The 21380-nt window shown below is 39.6% G+C and overlaps 1 long non-coding RNA gene across 1 annotated transcript; it reads right to left on the bottom strand.

Moving 5' to 3' along the window:
* Positions 1-896: 896 nt before the first annotated feature.
* On the bottom strand, positions 897-2499 carry LOC140531744 (uncharacterized). The gene is made up of 2 exons (XR_011976421.1): positions 2357-2499; positions 897-1121 (listed from the first exon to the last, which is right to left on the bottom strand). It is a non-coding gene; the product is annotated as an uncharacterized lncRNA (long non-coding RNA).
* Between the last annotated feature and the right edge of the window lie 18881 nt (positions 2500-21380).

The raw sequence follows: 21380 nt of genomic DNA on the forward strand, positions 1-21380 counted from the left end.
AGAGAGAGAGAGAGAGAGAGAAAGTTGAATCTGAATAAGACATAGAAACTGCACCCAGGATAGGTCACTTTTCATTCCTCTGAAGAGAGTGAGAGGTTGCAGAGCACACATTCACACAGAATATGTCTTCCAGGACATCTTTTTGAATTGACCCCTTTTTTGCTGACATAGCAGAGAAAACACTGGGGGGTGGAGGGGGGTAAGGGAGGGAGAGGGTGGACTTAGCTGGCCTAGAAGGGCACAAAGGATAATCAGAATGTGAATGTAGTTGGTTGGGAGAAAAGCAACAACTCATCTCCCATAGAAAATGACTTGTGTCCCTATGGGTGTTGGTAAGGGGAAGAAGGGCACCCTGGCAATGGAATCCTAGAGGTGAGCCAGACTTGGAGTGAGGACACTGATCACACTGTGTGGCAGAGACCCCAGTGGAAGGTCAGAGACCCTGGGTATGGGTCCAGACCAGAGAGCAGGGATTCTGTTGTATGTTACGTACCATTGGAAATTAAAAAAAAAAAATAGTGCCAGGTTGACTTGGTGAAGAAATATATCCCTCCTAGGAAGAAAATGCTCCTCTTAGGTAATAGTACCCTGTGTAAAAGCCCCCATGGCTCTACCCTAGTTTTGGTTTTGCTTACTGTCTTATAAAATAATAAAAGTTCATTGTGAGTTGAGATTGTCTCATTCTTCATATTTCTATCCCCAGCACCTAGCCTAGAGCCTAACACATGGCAGGAAATTAACAAATCCTTGTTGATTTTTTGATTGGTCGGACCTGGTCCTGTTCAACCATGCCAGAGCTCCTTCTCTCTGCTTCTAAACCAAGAGAGAGATGCCCTTTTCCTGCTACTGCCCTCCTCAGGCTGTTTAACCACCACAGATGCTAGAACAACAGTAGCTGTAGGAAGGGTGGGGTTATTTGGGAGAAAGATCAAATGACTACACTTTTTTCCAAACAAGCATGACCTCAGCTTTACAGCCACAGGATCACGCCACACAGAGAGGACAACAGCAGATCCCTCCTCCTTGGTCAGGTCTCTTCCAACTCAGAACTGACAATAGGTCTCCTATTCTTCCCCATCACTTTGCTGAGGCTGGAAGCAAATGGTCTCCTCTCTACAGGTCTGGGAATGACAAAATGATGCAAGAGTTATAAAGAATCATGACCATAGATAGTGTTATGAGCCTCACTGCCCCTGTCATCCTCCAATGAATGCCCTTTCCTGTTACTTGCACACACCCTAGTTCCCCAGTAGCTTGATCCCTAATCTGTCCTATGAAAGAGACAAGAAGTTAGGTAGATGAACTGGGATTCCTGAGGGGCAAAGGATACTGCAGAATTACATCCCATTCCTTCTCCATAAAGTAATATGACCAGATTAAGAACCCTTACTTCAGAGGACAGAAAGCTAACCCCATTTTATGACAGTCTTGTTGGGGAGACTGAGGAATCACTTGTGTAGGGAGCCTCCTTTATCTCTCTCCTAGTGAAGGCTATGTGTTTATTTTGTCCTCTGTCCATTTATTGGCTTTGCCTCTCCTGGCCTTTAATCTAGGTCTGGGAATTCTTTGCATTCTTCCTGAAAGCAGAACATGGTCGGATCTGCTCTAAATTCTACCATCCTGTAAATAACCCATAATTCAAGAAGATGATAGAAGCTATTGTTGGTGAGTTGGTCATTTCTTACATCATCAGAAGAGACAGACTGAATCATCAAGAGCTTCCCCAAGACTCCACAGAGCCATCAGAATCCTGGGGTCAAGGGAGTTGGATATACCTAGACTACTAGGGATATCTTAGTCTTCTAGAGGTCATTGCTTCTTTTCCTTAACTCTGAACCAAGAAAAACCCTTTTTCTGTTACTCTCCCAACTCCCTCCATCCCCAGAACAGAGGAACAATACCTCTCTAGATGAAGAGATCTCCCAGATAAGAAGATCCTTACCTCTTTTAGAGACTGGTAGCAGATATTAAATTCTCTGAGCTGCCTCCAAGTACCTAACCTCACTCTGTTTCTTCATTTGAAGGCTGCTTTCTTGGGTTTGGGTCAAATGGGTCATTAGCGAATCCCCAACTGAAAGGTACACCAATTCAGATGCAGATATTCTCATTTCCTTCTATCTCTCTGCCCCCTTTCAAGGAGGAATATTCTTTCTCAGAAAGTTAACTTCTAACATCCCAGAGGACAGATCAGTGACCTTATCAATTTTGCCATAGAACTCCCTAAAGAAAGTTAGCTTTCCAAGTTGGAGTGGTGGTGATCAGTGGTGGTGATCCAACCTCTTTAGTCAACCTTTGAATCTTATCATGGGTTTACATTCTTAGCTCAACCTCTTCCCACCCCAGCCCTTCAACCAACCTCCTGCCAAGGCAGTTGTCTGTTTAGGACCCAAATCCAGCATCCATCAGGCCTCCTGTTTCCATCTGCTGTCCTTCAGATCAGCTTCTGTATGAGTAGTGATTGGTTTAGAGGCCAACTGTAGAATATCCTTTCCTTTGGCAACTGGGAATTTTAAACATTGAAAAAAAACAACCCTCATCTTTTCTGCCAACTCCTTTTCTCAAAGGCCCATCTACTCACTACCCTCCAATTCTCACTCTCCTCACCCCCATTGTTTTTGATTCCCAGCAATGCCTCCAATCCTGGGGAGTCCTCTCATTCTCTGACAGCCTTCAGCCCATCTTTCACAACCATCTTTTTCCTTACCCTTTGCTGCTGACGATGTAATGAAAAGCAGGCCTAACATTGCTCATTCCACAAAAATAAATCCCTCCAGGGAAAACCAATGGGCTCTTTGTCCATCAGAAAAAAAATCACTGTTGTGGTCAACTTGTCATTTGAAAAGAAGGTTTTCCATAGGGCTCAAATTGAAAACTGAATTAAAAAAAAAAAAGAAAGAACCTTCCTGCTGCCTCTCTGGAAAGCATTAGCATGTTGACAAAGTTAAATCAGACTCTGGTCTCCCCCAAATCAAGTGGGACATGGAGAATTTACCCCTTTTAATGATCAGAAAGAACATAACTTTGCAGTTTCCAAATACATTGTGTTGTATCCAAAGATACACAAGAGAGTTTTGCCAAAAGTCTACTGGAATCTTACAAGATGGAATGTCAGGACCTGGAAAAATCATTCTGGTGTCAACCAAAGCCCATGCCAAAGAGTTTTCATTTGCAAGATTTTTCTCCAATGTCAAACAGATGCAAACCAGGATTAACATGTTAAGAGAAGTGAGCAGCTCTGTCTGGCAAAAAGAGGGAAGCAGGGTGTCATAAGATGCTTCGTTCTCTGCTGTGGGAAGGAAGGAGTTCAGTGGAGGCCAGGTGGGAAGCCCAGAAGTCAGCATGAAACACCAAGGCAGAATCAGAGCAGAAGACAAAGTCATCAAGTGGGATGGAAAGAGGACATGAGAGCTCACACTTGGTCTACCCCCGGGTATGAAAGTGAGGGAGGGAAACCATAGCAAAGCAGGTTTCAGGGAATGGGGTCACCCAGAGCCAGCCTGAGGTTGTTTGGAGAGTTTTTTGAAGAGGAAAGGGAAGACATTAGAAGAAGGGGGAAGATAAAAGAAAGTGGAGGGCAGAAGAAAAGGGAAAGGGAAAGGAGGAAAGGGAAAGTGGGGAGGGGAATGGATATGGAAGGGAAGAGGGGACAGGGCAGAAGGAAGGGAGGAGAGGAGGGAGAAGGGGAGAAGAAAGGGTACAGAAAGAAGGAAGAAGAAAAGGGAGAAGGGAAGGGGAGATGGTCTAGTCAGAAACAGTAAATACCCTTTGTGTTTCTTTGTTCTCTGAGTGGCTAAACTTCAACAATAACGAGTTACTAATTGGCTGTCTGAAAGCAAGCTTTCTCAAAATTCAGTGGCTTGAATTCTCTCTTCCTTTCCCCGTCTCCCAAGCTTCTCCCCACTCCACCCTCCATTTGGCCTGTGTCTATAGACACATTCAAAGTATTAGACTATAGAAGGGTTTCGGTAAAAAAAAAAAAAATTAAAAAGTCAAATAATTCCTTGGGAAAATCATTTACTTTCAATTCCAAAGGGAGAAACAACACTAGCATCCTAGCACAGAAACCTTTCATAAGGCAGGAACTGATGTTTGGACCCCACTTGCCTCACCCCTTCTGCAGCTCACTTGAAAGGCATTCTGCAGACTGAGCTGCCCAAGTTCTGAGGCTGAGGCTGGGGTTGAGATGAAGACTGAGAGCAGATTGGAAGAAAAGGAAACACTTATTCCTCTTCAGCCCTTACCCCCACCCCATATGCTGAAACAAGAGGGAAATATCTTCACCCTTTCCCTCTTTCTTCACTCTTCCTCTTCCTCTAAGTTTGATTGTCATAGGACCATAGGATTTAGGGTCATAAGGGACATTAGAGGTCATCTACCCCATTTACAAAGAGGAAACTGAGGCCCATTCAGGTTAAATGTCTTGCCCAAAGTCATGCAGGCATTAAAAAGAGCAGGAATCTGAACATAGTTTTTCTGACTCCAAATCCAGTCATCTTTCCACTAAATTATGGTGCCTTTCAGTTCTTTATTTTCCCACTCTCCTTCTCCCTAAGATAGAAATATCTACCCTTCAAGGATATCTCCTCCAAGAAGCCTTCTTTGACAATACAATCCATATTGATCGTAGGATGGCAGATTTCAAATTGAGAGGGACCTTAGAGTCCAAACCCATTTTTAAAGATGAGAAAACTGGACCCCTGGGACATTAAGTGGCTCTCCCAAAGCACACAGAAAATGTTTTAGGCAGAATTAAAAACCAGTGACTCCACTCATTCCTGACTCCTAGTCTGATGTCTTATCTACTTCATTCATCTTAATCTCTTTTTTCTCTGAACTATTGAAGGTAATGACTATACTAGTTATCAAATCATTATAGATAACATTTATAAAGCAGTTGGCAAAGTATGTTTGCGTGCATTATTCATTTGTCTTAGAGCATTCATAACTCATAGCATTTGTATGCTTTGTGTCTGTAGCAAGTTTGTAGACATGTGAAGATAGTAATGGTACCTAGCAAAGGGGAAATTGAATCGAATCACATTTTCCTCTGGTGACTTCATCCCTGCTCATTCAAAGTGACTGAGCAGAAGGGAGTTACTTCATAAAGATACATTGATTTGAGAAAAAGACACAATCCTCACTCTTTATCATTCATTCCCTCACTCACTGGTTTAAGAAGTCTTTATTGTTTTATTATGTTTTACTTTACTTTTACTATAGAGAATACTGTCTGGAAAGAGAGATCAGATACGGCCACAGATAACTGCCATACAAGCTATTAAAGGAAATGTACCATAAAAGAGGGAGTTTACAAAGAGCTGAGGAAATTCAGAGTTGGAAGAACTGCTGTCCAGCTGGAACTAACCTGGAGAGACTTAATGGCATGGAGGAAGGAGCATTTAAGTTGGGTTATATTTCAACATGGGTGAGAAATATATGGTTACAAAAAAAATTAGGTAAGTAAGGGGATAGCACATAGAACAGTCTGGTTGAGGTATAAAATGTGTGAAGTAGAACAATAGGGAATAAGTCTGAAAGAGGATGTTGGAATAAAATCCTTAGAGATCTTGAATTCTAGAATAAGAATCAGAACCATTAGTTCTGATGGTATTTCAGAAGGGGAGTGAAATGACCACAATTGGACTTTGGAAAAGTAATCCACCAGCACATTGAAGAGATTGGAGGGAAAGAGTCTGAAGACAGGAAGACTTTTTCAATAGCCCAAGCCAGATTAACCAGGACCTGAACAAAACAGTGGCAGTAAGAATGGAAAAGAGGAGTTAGATGGAGGAGGGATACTGTAGAGGTAAAATAGAAAGAAATTAGAAACTGATTGGACATGTGGGGCAAAGGAGAATGAGTCAAAAAGGACTCCAATATTTTAGAACTGAATAAACTCTAGTTAGTGGTGGTTCCATCAACAGAAATTGGGAAATCTGAAAGAGGAGTTCATTCAGAGGTGAGAAAATAATAGTTCAGCTTGAGATATGTTGAGCTAGAGGTGTCAGTGGGACATCCAAGTGGAAATAGAAATACAAGTCTGTGTTCATGAAAGACATTAGGTTGGAGATATTGGAATAATCCCAACAGAATGATAGCTGAATATGTAGGAGTAGATGAGATTGGGTGGGGGTGGGGGGATGAAATATCCAAATTGGTCCTGGTTAGACTCAGAATGAACTCTGAAGGAAGTTTGCCTCCCCCTCTTCTCCCTCTCTGGCCCCTTGATCCTTGATATATGCAGCTCTGCAAGATTTAGAGGCAAAAGTTCACTTTACACCCCACCCCCACCCTCAGCACTGAGCTTACACAATTCCAGATTCTTGGGCAATCTTGGTTTAGGCTCCAAAGCAGTCATGTGGGTTCAGGGATGTGATGGGATGGAATGACACATAAGCACTATCCAGAGTGGGCCACACCCTCCCTAAAGCAGGCCAGGAAAATCCCCATAGGGCTCAAGAAGTCTTCAAAGGGCTAATACAAATAAATCACACAATGTAGCATACTTCTTTATTCTACATATATGTCCCTAGAGCCCATCCCCCTGTAGAACTTACATTAAAAATCATAAAACAGAACATTTTTTCACTGTGGACCTCCAAATAGTTATTGACTGAGGTGAGTGCTGAACAGGACGATAAGGATGTATGGGGACACTCAAGAGAGTATTAGTGGTCCCAGAAATCTTTGCCTCATTATAATTTGAGTATCATATGGTCATGGGATCATAGAACTAGAGCTGGGGAAGAGAATAAAGTGAAGGCTACTGTTTCCTCTCCTCATGTTCCTCCCTACCCACCCAAAACTACCCAAGGGACAAGAGACCCCTTTCACATACACAGAAACACATGTGTGTATACATATTTATATATACACATATATATGCATGCATATATATGTATATATACGTATATATATATAAATTTTATTTCATTAAATATTTCCCAATTACATGTAAATTTTTTGTCATTTTAGAACTTTTCAAGTTCTAAATTCTTTCCCCTCCTTCTTCTCTGCCCTCCTCAAGAAAATAAGCAACTTGATTATACATGTGAAGTCATGTAAAACATATTATTTTAACTGTGTTGCAAAAGAGAACACAGACAAAAAATTTTTTAAAATGAAGTTTAAAGAAGTATGCTTCAGTCTGCATTCAGAGTTCATCAGTTCTCTCTCTGGAGGTAGATAGTATTTTTCATCATTTCATCATCAAGTCTTTTGGAATTGTGTTGGATCATTGTCTTGATAAGAACAGCTAAGTTTTAGATAAATAGATTCTCCTTATAACATTGCTGTTACCATGTCCAATGTTCTTCTGGTTCTGCTCAGTTTTCAGGAGTCTCTCCAAGTTTTTCTGAAAAGATCCTCCTCATTATTTCTTATAAGACAATAGTATTATATCACAATCATCTACCACAATTTGTTTAGCCACTCTCCAATTGATGGGCATTTCCTCGATTTCTGATTCTTTGACACCACAAAAAGAGCTGCTATAAATATTTTTTTTTTATTATTTAACTTTTAACATTTATTTTCACAAAATTTTGGGTTACCAATTTTCTCCCCTTTTATCCCCTCCCCCCCCAAACCCAAGCATTCTAATTGCCCCTATGACCAATCTGTTCTCTCTTCTATCCTCCCTCTCTGCCCTTGTCTCCGTCCTCTCTTTTGTCCTGTAGGGCCAGATAGCTTTCTTTACCCCTTAACCTGTATTTCTTATTTCCTAGTGGTAAGAACATTACAGTTGATCCTAACACTTTGAGTTCCAACTTCTTTAGCTCCCTCCCTCCCCACCCCTACCCTTTGGAAGACAAGCAATTCAATATAGGCCAAATCTGTGTAGTTTTGCAAATGATTTCCATACTAGTTGTGTTGTATAGGACTAGCTATATTTCCCTCCATCCTATCCTGTCCCCCATTACTTCTATTCTCTTATGATCCTTACCCTCCCCATGAGTGTTGACCTTGGATTGCATTCTCCTCCCCATGCCCTCCCCTTTATCCTCCCCCCCACCCTGCTTGTGCCCTTGTCCCCCACTCTCCTATATTGTGAGATAGGTTTTCCTATCAAAATGAGTGTGCATTTTATTCTTTCCTTTAGTGGAATGTGATGAGAGTAGACCTCATGTTTTTCTCTCGCCTCCCCTCTTTATCCCTCCACTAATAAGTCTTTTGCTTGCCTCTTTTATGAGAGATAATTTGCCCTATTCAATTTCTCCCTTTCTCCTCCCAATATTTCTCTCTCACTGCTTGATTTCATTTTTTTTTTAAGATATGATCCCATCCTTTTCAATTCACTCTGTGCACTGTCTCTATGTATGTGTGCATGTGTGCATGTGTGTGTGTGTACTCCCACCCAGTACCCAGATACTGAAGTATTTCAAGAGTTACAAATATTGTCTTTCCATGTAGGAATGTAAACAGTTCAACTTTAGTAAGTCCCTTATGACTTCTCTTTGCTGTTCACCTTTTCATGGTTCTCTTCATTCTTGTGTTAGAAAGTCAAATTTTCTTTTCAGCTCTGGTCTTTTCATCAAGAAAATTTGAAAATCTTCTATTTCATTGAAAGACCATTTTTTTCTCCTGAAGTATTATACTCAGTTTTGCTGGGTAGGTGATTCTTGGTTTTAGTCCTAGTTCCTTTGACTTCTGGAATATCCTATTCCATTCCCTTCGATCCCTTAATGTAGAGGGTGCTAGATCTTGTGCTATTCTGATTGTATTTCCACAATACTTGAATTGTTTCTTTCTAGCTGCTTGCAATATTTTCTCTTTCACCTGGGAATTCTGGAATTTGGCCACAATGTTCCTAGGAGTTTCTCTTTTTGGATCTCTTTCATGGGGTGTTCTGTGGATTCCTTGAATATTTATTTTGCCCTCTGGTTCTAGAATCTCAGGGCAGTTTTCCTTGATAATTTCATGGAAGATGATGTCTAGGCTCTTCTTTTGATCACGGTTTTCAGGTAGTCCCAGAATTTTTACATTGTCTCTCCTGAATCTATTTTCCAGGTCAGTTGTTTTTCCAATAAGATATTTCACATTATCTTCCATTTTTCCAATCTTCTCGCTATGTTCTGTGATATCTGTCTTTCTCACAAAGTCCTTAGCGTCCATCTGTGCCATTCTAGTTTTGAAAGAACTATTTTCTTCAGTGAGCTTTTGAATCTCCTTTTCCATTTGGCTAATTCTGCTTTTGAAAGCATTCTTCTCCTCATTGGCTTTTTGAACCTCTTTTGCTAATTGAGTTAGGCTAGTTTTCAAGGTGTTAATTTCTTCAACATTTTTTTGGTTCTCCTTTAGCAGGGAGCTGATCTGCTTTTCATGCTTCTCTTTCATCCCTCTCATTTCTCTTCCCAGTTTTTCCTCCACCTCTCTAACTTGATTTTCAAAATTCTTTTTGAGCTCTTCCATGGCCTGAGCCCATTGGGTGGGCTGGGACACAGAATCCTTGATTTCTGTGTCTTTGCCTGATGGTAAGCATTGTTCTTCCTCGTCAGAAAGGAAGGGAGGAAGTGTCTTTTCTCCGAGAAAGTACCCTTCAATAGTTTTATTTCTTTTCCCTTTTCTGGGCATTCTCCCCAGCCAGTGGCTTAACCTTTGAATATTCTCCTCACACCCACCTCGCCTCCTGGTCCTCCCAGCCAGCGTTTGGGGACTGAGATTCAAATGCTGCTTCCCGCCTCAGGGCTTTTGGCAGGGGCAGGGCTGCTATTCAGTGTGAGAATTAAGTTCAGGTGGTCAGGTCGGGGCAGGGCCACCTCTCAGGCTCAGTTCCCTCAGGGGGTTTATGTACAGACCTTCCACAATGGATCCAGGCTTCCTCCCGCTTGGGGAGCCCCTGTCTGCAGCTGCCTCTCAGCTTCTATCTCCCGGGGGGTCCCGAGCCATGGGGGCACCCCACTCCCCTCTCGACCCGCCAAAGAGACTCTCTCACCGACCCCCATCACCTGTGGGTGGAGGGGCCTGTGCGGCCACCAGAGACCCCATCCCCGTAGCCCGCTCGGATCTTTTCCTCACGGTGTCGCGGCCGCTGCAGGGCTGCCCTCTGCTCCCGGTCCCGGCGCCCAGTCCGCAGCGCGAAGGACCCCCTGCGAGAGGTTTGCAGGTCTCTCTGGAACAGAAATCTCCCTCGCTCCAATATTCCGTGGCCTCTGGGTGCAGAATTCACCGTGAGTTGGTCCCCTCTAGCCGTTCTGTGGGTTGTGGGTTCGGAGCTATGTGTATGTGCATCTTTCTACTCCGCCATCTTGGTTCCGCCCCCACCTGCTATAAATATTTTTGTACACATGGGTCCTTTTCTCTTCTCTTTGATCCCTTTGGAATAGACACCTAGTAGTGGAATTGCTGGGTCAAAGGGTATGCATAAAGGGTTTCAGGTCATCATTCCAAATTCTTCTCCAGAATGATTGGATTAGCTCACAACTCCACCAACAGTGAATTAGTGTACCAATTTTTCCACTTCTTCTCTAGCATTTGTCATTTTCCTTTTCTGTCATGTTAGTCAATCTGATAGGTATACAGTGGCACTTCACAGATTTTTTAATTTGCATTTCTCTAATCAGTAGTGATTTAGAGTATTTTTAATGTAACTATTGATACCTTTGATATCATCTTCTGAAAAGTTCATTTTCATATCCTTTAACCATTTATCAACTGGGGAATGGCTCTTGCTTTGATAGATTTAACTCACTTCCCTACATATTTGAGAAATGAGACCTTTATCAGAGAAACTTGATGTAAGACTTTTTCCCCCAGTTTCCTATTTTCCTTCTAATTTTGGATGCGTTAGTTTTGTTTGTGCAAAAATGTTTTAGCTTCATGTAATCAAAATTATCTTTTTACTTCCCATGATCCTATCTCTTGTTTGGTTATAACTTGTTCTCTTATCTAATCTAACAAGTACATTTTCCCATATTCTTCTAATTTACTTATGATATCACCCTTTATGTCTGAATCATGTATCTATATCATTTATCCATTTATCATTACCCAAGATAAGATACACTTGTCTTGGTAAATGGTGTGAGATGTTCATCTATACCTAGTTTCTGCCATTTTTTTCCAGCAATTTTTGTCAAATGGTGAGTTCTTACCCCAAAAACTTCATTCTTTGGGTTTATCAAACACTAGATTACTATGGTCATTTATAGCTGTGTATTGTGTACCTAATCTATTCCACTGATCCACCACTCAGTTCTTAACCAGTTTGTTTTCATTGTTATCACTTTACAATATAGTTTGAAATCTACCACAATGTTTCATTGATTATCATGATATTCTTAAACTTTTGTTCTTCCAGATGAATTTTGCTATGATTTGTCTAGCTTTATAAAATAATTTTGATAATTTGATTAGTATGGCACTGAATAAGTAAATTAGGTAGAATTGTCATTTTTATTACACTGACTTGGTCTAGCCATGAGCAATGACATTTCTCCAATTGTTTAGATCTGTCTTTATTTGAATGAAAAGTATTTTGTAATTGTGTTCCTATAGTCCCTGAGGTTTTCTTGGCAGTTAAACTCAAGTATTTTCTATTGTCTATAGTTATTTTAGATGAGATTTCTCTTTCTGTCTTTTGCTTCTTGATTTTGTTGGTAAGATATAGAAGTGCTGGTGCTTTATGCGAGTTTATTTTATCTCCTACAATTTTGTTGAAGTTGTTAATTCTTTCAACTAGTTTTTTAGTTTATTCTCTTATGATTCTCTAAGTATACCATCATATCATCTTCAAAGAGCAATAGGTTGGTTTCCTCCTAACCCTAACCCTCATTGCCTATTTTTATTCCTTAAATTTCTTTTTTCTTGTCTTATTGCCATAGCTAACATTTCTAGTACAATACACAACAATAGTGGTAAAAATGAGCATTCTTGCTTCATCCCCATCTTATTTGGATGGCTTCAAGATTATCCCTATTACAGGTAATGCTTGCTCTTGGTTTTAAATCAATGTTGTTAAATCATTTCAGTTTATGACCCCATTTTGGGGTTTGTGACTCTTCATGATCCCATTTGGGATTTTCTTGGCAGAGGTACTGGAGTGGTTTGCCATTTCCTTCTTCAGCTCACTTTACATGAGATGAACTGAGGCAAACAGAGTTAAGTGCTTGCCCGAGATCACACAGCTAGTTAAGTATCCAAGGCCAGATTGGAACTCAGGAAAATGAATCTTCCTGACTCCAGGCCTGGCATTCTAATCACTGTATCTCTTAGCTGCCCATTAGATAGCTATTACTTATCATTTTGAGAAAGACTTCTATGCTTTCTAATGTTTTTAAAAGGAATGGCTGTTGTGTTTTTTCAAAGGTCTATATCTGCATCTTTTGATAAAATCATATGATATTTTGTTATTCTTGTTTTTGATGTGGTCAGTTATTCTGCTAGCTTTCCTAATATTAAACCAGCCTTGCATCTCTGGTGTAAATCCCACTTGACCATAGTGTATGATCTTTGTGATATATTGCTATAATCTCCTTGCTAGTATTTTCTTTTTAAAATTTTGTATTAATATTCATGAGGAAATTGGTCTATAGTTTTTTTCTATTTTTATTTTCCCTGATCTGGATATCAAAAGCATATTTGAAATTTGGTAAGAATTCTTCTTTCTTTATTTTTCTTTCAAATAGTTTTTATAGTATTGGGATTATTTTTTCTTAAATGTTTGGTAGAATTCACTTAAAAAATATGTGACCCACATCTGGTCCTGGGGTTTTTCCTTAAGGATCTCATTGAGGGCTTGTTCAATCTCTTTTTCTAAGATAGGGTTATTTCAGTATTCTATTTCCTCTTCTGTTAATCTGTGCACTTTATATTTTTTTGCAAATATTTATCCATTTCACTTAGATTACCAGTTTTACTGGCATATACTTAGGCAAAATAACTTCTAATAATTGCTTTAATTTCATTCTTATTGGTGGTGCATTCATTCTTTTCATTTTTGATAGTAATAATTTGGTTCTTCTTTCTCTTTTTAAATCAAATTACCCAATGGTTTGTCTATTATATTAGTTTCCCCCTCCCATAAAACCAGCTCCTAGTTTTATTTATGAGTTAATATTTTTTACTTTCAGTTTAATTCATCTCTCCTTTGATTTTCAGAATTTCCATTTTGGTGTTAAATTGGGGATTTTTAATTTGTTCTTCTCATTTTTTGGTTGCATGCCCAATTCATTGATCTAATTTTTTTCTCTTTTATTGATGTACATGTTTAGAGGGATAAATTTTCCCCTAGGTACTGCTTTGGCTGCATCCCACAAATTTTGGAATATTGTCACATTGCTGTCATTCTCTTTAACCATTTATTTGTTTCTATGATTTGTTCTTTGCTCCACTCTTTCTTTAGTATTAAATTATTTAGTTTCTAATACATTTTTAATCTGTTCTTCCATGGCCCCTTATTGAATGTGATTTTTATTGAATTATGGTCTGAAAATGATTCATTTAATATTTCTGCTTTTCTTTATTGAGTTATGAAGCTCTTATGCCCTGAAACATGGTTAATTTCTTTGGAGATGCCATTTACAACTGAGAAAAAGGCACATTCCTTCCTATATTCATTCTGTTTTCTCCAGAGGTTTATCATATCTAACTTTTCTAAGATTTCATTCAACCTCTTGACTTCTTTCTTATTTATTTTATCGTTAGATTTATCTAGCTCTGAGAGGAGAAATTTGAGATCCCCCACTAGTATAATTTTACCATTTCCTCCTGTTATTCATTTAACTTTTCCTTTAAGAATTTGGATGCTATGCCATTTGATGCACATCTATAAATTTTCTACTTAGAAAATACTTAGGTATTTTCTAATCAGAAATGAAAGTCCTCTATTTTATTAAATATCTAATTTTTTCCCTTGAAGGATTATACTCAGTTTTGCTGAGTAGATTATTCTTGGTTATAATCCCAGTTGTTTTGCCTTCTGGAATATCATATTTCAAGCCCTCCACTCCTCTAACATGGTTGCTGCTAAATTTTGTGTGATCCTGACTGTGACACCACAGTATTTGAATGTTCTTTTTTGGTTATTTTCTCTTCGACCTAGAAGCTCTGAAATTTGGATGTGTGTGTGTATGTGTATGTGTGTGTGTGTGTGTGTGTGTGTGGATGTGTGTGTTTTGTTTCATTTTGGGATCTCTTTCCGATGATGGTTGATGGATCCATTCAATGTACCAGGAAGCGGGCACTGTGGCACAGTGGCTACAGCATTGGGTCTGGAGTCAGGAAGATCTGAGTTCAAATCTGACCACAGACACTTACTAGCTGTCTAGTACTACTCTGGACAAATCACATAATCCTGTTTGCCTTAGTTCTTCATCTATAAAATGAACTGAAGAAGCAAATGGCAAACCACTCCAGTATTTCTGCCAAGAAAATCACAAAATGGGATCACAAAGAGTCAGATACAACTGAAATGACTGAACAACAACAACAACATGTGCTAGGCATTGTGCTAAATGCTAGGACACCTAAAGATGCAAAAAGCAGTTCTTTTCTCAAAGAGCTTACAATCTAATGAAACCAAAATAGGGAAGTGGACAAGTCATGCAGCAAGGGTGAGTCGTACCAATAAATCCAAGTCCTATAGTGATATCCATGAATTCTTAAAAGACCCCTAGGAAGGCCTGTGGTAGGTTGAGTCTATACTTCATAGAGAATTCATGAAGGGAAAAAACCTGAAAAAAATCACATGGAATAAGAATACATGCATGATATTCCATGCTCCACTGGCAGAGGGTGTACCCTCATCTGTTAGATCACAAATCCCACGAAGTACTTTAAAGAGCATTATTATATAAAACTGCATTTTATTATTAAGTCAAGACATTGATGGTGTAAAGGCTGGTCCCTACATCCAACGCAGGTCAAGACTATTAATGAGAAATAAAATGAGAATATCTTCAAAGCAAATGGATGCTATTAATAGCAATTCCCCATGTATGTGATGCTTGAAAGTCTGACCCTCCAAATTAAATCTAAGAATGTGTTGACATTTGGAGACTTTGATGTGTAGGTGGGAGTAAGTGAAGATGAAGAAAAATACGTTTTTAAGAAATGGTGTAGGAGTAAAGAATGAGAAAAGCCAAAGACTTGTAGACCACACAGAAGTTTCACACCTATGCATCAGGAAAATCTTTGTGAAAAAAATTGGAAAGTTCTAAACATAATGAGAACCAAATACCATCAGCCCCCCCAAAGAAATTGCTTATATTTTAAAGGTCAGGAAACAACTCATTGCAGCTGTGGTAGTCATCACCGCATCAGCTGTTTACATACAATCAGACCACCAGCTTTTTAGGCAAAGGTCAAAATTAATACAAAAATAGAAAAAATAATAAAATGAGGAAAAATGCATGTGCAATGAAAAGATCTCCAACTGGATGTGTTTAAGCAAATTGTTAGTGCCCCCAAGAGGGACATGGATAAAAGGAGAGCATCCCAGACATGGGAGATAGCACAAAGGATGGAAATAGCAAGTACAAATAATTCAGTATTATTAAACCATAAAATACATGGAGAGGGGAAATGTGCAAGAAGACTGAAGAGGGAGAAATGGCCCAGGTTGTGAGAGTCTGAAATGCCAGAGGACTTGATATTTGATTTTGGAGGTCAGAGGAAACCACTGGTGTTCACTGAGTAGAAGAGGGACATGATCAAACCAGAACTTTAAAAAAAATCATTACAGAGTGATTTCTGTGGGGGAATGACAGGGGATAGTGGGGCTGCTTGAGGGTAGAAACTGTCCTTTGCCTTTTTGTATTACCAGCCCTTACCACAATGTCTGGCGCACAGTAGGTGCTTAATCAATATTAATCAATTGATTAGAGAATAATTTAAGAGTGGAAAGGACACAGGGAGAACAAATAGGAGGCTATTGTAATAGTCCAGGTGAGAGGTGATGAGGATCTGAATTAGAGTGGTAGCTGTGTGAATAGAGAATAGGGTATCTGAGAAATAGCATCAAATATAAATAACAAGATTTGGCAACTGATTGGACAGATGATAGAGGGCAGAGTCTGATGCTGAGAATCAATTGGAGGAGTTGAGGCTATGCCAAAATTCTCAATCTAATTGACTAGTAGGATGTTATTGACCTCCACAGAAACAGGGAAAATACGAGAAGAGGTAAAATTGAGGGGACATATAATGAGCTGTTTGGGATGTGTTGAGTTTGAGATGCCCATTGGACACGCAGTTTGAAATGTCCAGTTGTAAATTGTTAATGCAGGACTGGGACTTAGGAGAGAAGCTAGAGCTGGATATCTAGATGTGGAAGTCATCTGCATAAAGATGATAATTGAACCAATGGGAACTGATGAGGCAGAGGATTGCTCTGGCCTTGACCCTTGTCTCTTCTCTGTTGGCGATGTTATTCCATCAGTCATTCAATTAACAAACTTTCACTAACTCTTTACCATATGTCAAGGACCGTGCCAAATTCTGGGTATACAAATATAGGCACAAATACTCATCATCCTTAGCGAATTCAGTACTTATGTTGATAGCTTCTCAATTCCTTAGTCTCTTCAATTCCAATGATCACCATCTCTGCTCCTTTTCAGTCACACTCTGGCACTAGTGTACACATGAGACTTCAGAGGTTCTCAGACTTGTAACAACTCCAAGATCTGGAACTCTGAAATTCACTTCTGACCATAACCTTCTATCCTTCTCCCTCTCTTACTCTCACTAAAACTTATAATTTACATTCATTGTGACCACAGGTCCCTGAATCAATGCCCATGCTACCATTTCCTCTCCTTCCACTTGCCTTCATGCTACATCTTAACCCCACAGTCAGCCACTTTAAAGTTTAACTAGAGGATAGTCAAGAATTTTTTAATTCCCAACCTTCTGCCATCTCTGGACAGTAAATCTCCATCCCTCATTAGCCCCCACCATCAATTATTTCTTCTGCTCCAGCACTGCTAATCATCATTGGAAAAAATCATGAAACTGAGCTGACAACTCACTACCAGTTTATATTATATAACTTCAGCTGGGCTCTCGATGCTCCTCAACACTTTCTGTTTCATGTTCTTAACCTTCTCTTCTGTTATTACATACCTCAACCCTGCCCCCTACACCTATGATCAATGCTTTCCCCACTATACTACAAAAAGCCATTTTCTTATTCCTTACTAAGTTTTGCGCATGGGCTCTTCACCCCATTCCCTCCTGTTTCCCCTTCAGGCACTTGCTCCAGAAAGCACCTCTTCTTTCAGAAGCATCTTTGATCTTTCATTCTCCGTTGATTCCTTCCCTTGCTGCCTATCAATATGCTCAAGTTTTCCCAGCCCTAAAAGAGCACCCTCTTGACCCTTTAAACTCATCTATTTCACATTCCATCTCTCTCTCCACTACAAAATTTCTTGAAAAAGTTTTCTATACTTGAAGACTCTACTTTCTCACTGTTCACTGTCTCCACATCTCCTTTCACACTTCTGCCACTACCTCTACTGAAACTGCTCTCTCAAGGGTTAACGTTGACCTTCTAACCTACATATCCAAAGGGCTTCTCTCATTTCCCTTGATCTCTCTATAGATTTTTTAAAACTTGCCTACTTCCTTCTATTAGATACTATCCACTTTTGGCTTCAGTGCAGGCGTGTGCTGCAGCCAATCAGAACAGGCTTCACAGAGTCGATTATTGAATTTTTAATGTGAACATTTATATTTCAAAAATCAGCAAATGTGACAAATCAAAGCTTGATTAATTATTTTGTGGATTGCCTAGATTTAAGAAAGAGATAGAGAATATGTCAATAGTCTAGATTAAACTTTAAAATGTGATATACATACACCTCACACACACTCCAAGCTAATCGTTAAATATTTACTGTCATCATATCCCTGCTTCAGAGGAACTACACGTTGAATTTTCCTTCCATCTCTCTACTCTTTCTCTGTCTTGCCATTTGCTTCTAAATCCCTTCATGTGGACATACCTGAAGATTACCTTTTACTTTGATCTCATAACTCCAATGCAGAAAACCTTGGACAATATATACATGGTGTTCTCGAGTATGCTAAGGTCACTTTCTTTGCAATTCACAATATTACAAAATAAAATTTTATTAAAACTCTAAATAAGTTTTTAATTAATTAATTAAGGCTTTATTGAATGGATAGGAACCGCAACAACTAACCCACAAAATATACAGAGACCTAGAAACCCAGAAACCCTTGGAAGTCATTTATTGTCCTGGATATGAAGACTATACTAGAAGGGGAAGAGGAGGGGCAGCAAGTGGCATTTTCTTCTCCCTTCAATTTCCTATGGATCTATATGGAACCATTGTGCACAGCATACTATTTTCCCCAAAGCTGGAGAGTATCTATTGGGTCCTCCAAGACATGGGCAAAAGAATCCAGACTTTTCCCTTCTCTTCTTTTTACCCCTTCTCTTGCCCCCACTATCACCAATGCTGTTTCTCTCCTCTCCCTTGTTCCTTTCTCTCCCCTCATTCCCATCACCATGTGCATCTCTTTGGTTGGATGCTCTAATCTTGACTCATTTCCCTTTTGTTTTTTTATTTCTCTATTACAGTTTCTCTATAATTTCTCTATTATTTATTCCCCATTATAGTGCTTAGCTAATAGTTGGAGCTTAATAAATGCTTATTGACTGAATGTGTGAATGATTGAACCACAAAAAGTTCATGTTTCTTTGGGTGTACTCAAGGCCCTCTACAATTGGGAGTTTCACAATCTTTCTAGTTCATTCCATCTATTTTTTGTGCCAGCTAATTTGTCTGCTCAACAAACATCCTCTGAGCTTTCCTGCCTCTGTGCCTTTACTCCTACCATTCCCTCCACACAACCAGTCTAGGGAATATGCTCCCACCCAGTTTTTGCCTGCTGAATGATGCTCCAATCTTTAAAGTCCAAATTGAATGTCACCTCCTACTTGATCCATCTTCCTTGATCTCCATTAGTTATAATTTCCTGCCTCAGTCCTCATGTCACTTTTTGCTCTGTTCCTGTCTTTGCAGTTAAAAAAACATCATATATCATAAATATCTGGATTTGTACCTTACTCCTGCATTACACTGTAAAGATCTATGAAGGTAGGGACTGTGCCTTATCTAAATTCTTTCTTCTCCCCAGCTGTGCCATCATGTCGTGCAATAGGACGTACACAATAAGTGCTTAATAAATGTTCAGAGAATGAATGAGTGAATGAACAATGAATAAAACTTTGAAGGGGAGAAGCGTTCCATGACCCAAATCATGTCAATCACACTGTGTTTAAGGTACATTCCTTCACTTCAGAATGAAAAATGAAAGCGCTCACTCGTTTTTGAACTAAAGAGACAGCTATATTGTTGCGTAATGAGGACCAGATGCCTCCAGGAATTTCAAAAGACTTTAAAGTATTAGGGAAAATAGCCTCCATGCCACACTTTATAACTTTGGGCTGCTGCAGTATCAGTTACCAAGATTTCTTGCTACACATGTTGGCACTTGTTTTAATTGGAGCTCAGGGCCCCCAGATGGGAGGTGTCAATGATGCTAGTGCTAGAACAGCTCTTTCAAAAACCTCTCAAGTCATCTCCATCTCTTCGCCTATTTCTGAGAGCAGACATTCTCCTGAAAACAACCATCAGATAACCTCAGCACAGCCCGTCACTGGCTTAGTTGATAGATGGAAGACACAATTAATGTGAAGAGAGGACCTGTACTGTTGGACTGGGGATGCTGCCCCTTCCCTCTTTCCTTCATATACCTTTTAAGAAGAAAAATCATATCAGATTTGATCCATGGTGATCGGATTCTCTGGGTTCTCCAAGTAGAGTCAGATCCTTCTCTCCTAGAAAAAGGACCAATCTTTCATTGGTCAAAAGCCAAACCCAATCATTGATGCCTCCCAGTGCTTTTCCACACACTTAAATCTCTGGGAAAAAAATAAACAAAAAGTTACCATCTCTCTTATGATGGTTAGCAGATAACCCCAACTGAACTCTATCAACCCCAAATTCTGCACTATTTCAGGAAAACCTCCACTACAATGAAATACTAAAATAGCTTCCTTTGGGGAGCAGGGATACAGACAGGAAGAAAAATGTTAATTTTTTTGGTGCAAGTACTTTCCTTTTTTGTGGGGTGAGACTCCATATTTGGTATCTTGTTAATCTAAATGCTTTCAGGAAAGCTTCAGGCCCCTTTATTTTTTCCAAAGAATCCTAAATCTAAATTACATTCCAGTGTTCCTAGAGAAGACCCTGAATGGAAACAAAATAAACCAGATTTTGGTCTCTCCCCTACCCCACATATCCACCCATAATTTGTCCCCTGATCACCACAGTGGCTCAGTCTGGGACTCAGAGGCTGGGACTGCTGAGTAAATCCTAACCTATTCCCATTTTCATTTTGTCTCTGTATGTGTGTATGGGGAAAAAGTAAATATCAAGATTTACCAAGCGTGGATTGGTTGAAATCACATTGCCTTTCCTCCAAATCCTCCTCTTTTTTTTTTTTTCCAATTTACCACTCTCTGTCAGGGATACCACCATCTTTCCTGTCTTCTAGCTTCTCAACCTCCTTATAGGCATTTCATTAATCCTTGTCAACTTGACTTGATTTCCAAATCTGATGTGTTTTTCTTAATCCTCACCCTTCTTGACCTCTCTGCAGCTTTTGATACCCTTGCTCCATTTTGGATTCTTGTGATATTACTGTCAAACATGCCCCCTAACTGTGGGTGTATTGCAAGTCTTTGTCTTGGGTTCTCTTCTCTCTCTACACTCTCTCACTTGGTGAGTTCATTCATTTCTGTTCAGATGATTACCAAATCTATATATTCAGCCTTAATCTCTTTTGAGCTCCAAACCCAAATCACCAATGTCCCTATTGGACACTTGGAACTTCATGTCTTATTATTGACTTCTCAAACTCAACATATCCAAAACAGAATTCCTTACTTTTCTCACAAAACCTACCCCTATGCTCAGCTTCCATTTCTATTGATAGAGCAACGATCCTTCCAATAAAGTAGGTTTGTAGCTTTGACATTGTCCTCGACTCCCTGTTCTCCCTTACTGCACAGGTTCAACAAGCTGCCAAATCTTCCCATTTCTACCTCCATAATCTCTCTCATTTCAGACCCTTTCTATTCAGAGGGCCACCCCTCCAGTCATCATCTCTTATCTGGATCACAGTTAACAGTCTCTTGTTACTTATTACTCTTATTGACCCCTCTCCAACCCATTTTCTGCAAAGCTACCAAAGTAAATGTATGGGGCATGTTCTCTAAAAACCTGTCATAGGCTCACATCTGAACCTGGAGGTGGAGGGAATGCATAGAATATTTGGCAAAACTGTTTTCTCTGAAAGCTACCATTAGTACTCTTGGCACACATGTCAGCTGTGGCTTATCCCGA

This window comes from Notamacropus eugenii, chromosome 3 (genome assembly GCF_028372415.1).
Source record: "Notamacropus eugenii isolate mMacEug1 chromosome 3, mMacEug1.pri_v2, whole genome shotgun sequence".
Taxonomy (NCBI): domain Eukaryota; kingdom Metazoa; phylum Chordata; class Mammalia; order Diprotodontia; family Macropodidae; genus Notamacropus; species Notamacropus eugenii.